The 2,060-nt window shown below is 45.3% G+C and overlaps 1 pseudogene; it reads right to left on the reverse strand.

Moving 5' to 3' along the window:
• Positions 1 to 803: 803 nt before the first annotated feature.
• LOC102827769 lies at positions 804 to 1,274 on the reverse strand (annotated as a pseudogene).
• Positions 1,275 to 2,060: the final 786 nt, after the last annotated feature.

A 2,060-nucleotide genomic window follows, 5' to 3' on the forward strand; every position in this document is an offset into this window, starting at 1 on the left:
GAGGGGGGAATACAAAGGCAAGAAGTGACTGGCTTACAAGCCTTCAAGAGGGAACCTAGAGCTAGGGGGCATGGAGGAAGGCAGAATCACCAGTGAGTACTATCCAATCTGTCTAGGTGGAGCTGATGAAATGAAATACAGATGGGTTACTCACGATACTGTAGTGAATAATGGTTATCAAGACGGATTGTGATGGTTGGAAATGCAAAGGTAGACGTTTTGTAGCAAGGAAGGGAGTGATTATTTCTCCAGTCTAGGAGCAAAGGTCTCTGGGACCACCAAGGGAGAAGAGCCAAGAGCAGGACCCTACCCAGAGAAGCAGGGATGCCTGAGATGGAGACAAAGACGATGACGTGGAGTGATGAAGCCGCTGGGGACTTTGGATCCAGAGAGGGAGAGGGACTGTGGGCCAAAGACTGGGGGGTGGGGAGTGGGGAAAAGTGTGGAGGACGGGTTTCTAGGATATACCCTTTGGTCGGAAGATGATGCATGGAGGGGATTGGAACCATGGCAATGAAATGATATACGATGGAATAAAGTTCTCTCATGTAAACTAACGTTAAAAAAAAAACAACAAAAAACCACCACCACCAACAACAACAAAAACATGGAGTTTACTAAAAGATCTTTAACAGGCTACCCTGGGAGCTTAATTAAAAAAAAATAGAGGTTGATGTACTAAAACAAAGATGTTTCAGTGCAGCTCCGAAAATCTTTTATAAATAAAGCCATCTGGAAGGACGATCCTGGATCAGAAGAATTTTTATTCCTTGTGTATCTACATTATATGTGCATGCCTCATTTCAGTTGTCGTAATTGTCTCTGTAATTTCCTCCAGAATAGCGGTCATAACCACCCTGGTTTCTGCCACTATAATCTCTGGACCTTCCATATCCATATCTGTATCCTCCAGGCCGTCTGTCAGACCTGCTACTCCCATAGCCCTGGTCCCCACCTCCTCTAGAGTAGCTGCGGCCACGCCCATGAGCAACAAAGGCACCCCTTCTGGTTCCCCGGGCTGATTTGCCTGCATGATCCACACGGATCTGGCGACCATCCAGGGACTCTCTATTCATGGCTCGCATGGCATCTGAAGCATGCTCTGGATTGGTAAAGATGATAAAGCCAAAACCCCGGGATCGCTGAGTCTCTCGGGCCTTCACCACCACCACCGCAGCAATCGGTCCGAAGCTGCTGAAATGGTCTTCCAACGCCTGCTCATCGGTGTTGAAATTGAGACCTCCCATAAAGAGTTTCCCTTCTTCAGAGGACATGGCAGTGGATTTGGATCCTGGGAGTTTAAAAATTGAACAGCCTCAGTGACAGCTAACGCTGAAGAGCAAAGAGAATGAGGTGTCAGTCAAATTTAAATAATTGTGGCTGATTTCTTTACTATGGGAAAGCTATGAATAAATAGCCATTCATTCTAATTTGGGATATTTTTGCTTATTTGCACATGTGTGTATGTATGTGCACACTTCAGACTGAAAAACCAAGCTGCATTAGTACATCACACACAGTCCTGTGGCACACTGAGTTACTAGTTCAGTTGCTAACTGAAAGAAAGTCAGCAGTTCACACCCACCGTTATCTCTGCTAAGAAACATATGGCAGTTTGCTTTTGTAGAACTTGAAACTCTGTTAGACAGCACTTGTTGTTATTGTTAGCTGCCATCAAGTCAGTACCGACTCATAGCAATGCTATGCACAAAAGAACGAAACACTGCCCCGTCCTGGGCTAACCACATAATTGTTGCCACTCTTGAGCCCATTGATACTGCCACTTGGCTAATCCATCTCGTTGGGGGTCTTCCTCTTTTTCTCTGACCCTCCACCTTACTAAACATGATATTATTCTCCAGTGACTGGTCCCTACTGACAATATGTCCGAAATATGAGACACGAAGTTTGGCCATCCTGGCCTCTGAGGAGCACTCTGACTGCGCTTTTCCCAACACATATATGTTGGTTCTTTTGGCAGCTTATGGCACTTTCAATATTCTCCTCCAACACAAAAACTCAAAAGCATCAATTCTTCTACAGTCTTCCTTATTCACTGT

Source organism: Chrysochloris asiatica, unplaced genomic scaffold (genome assembly GCF_000296735.1).
Source record: "Chrysochloris asiatica unplaced genomic scaffold, ChrAsi1.0 scaffold00051, whole genome shotgun sequence".
Classification (NCBI taxonomy): Eukaryota; Metazoa; Chordata; class Mammalia; order Afrosoricida; family Chrysochloridae; genus Chrysochloris; species Chrysochloris asiatica.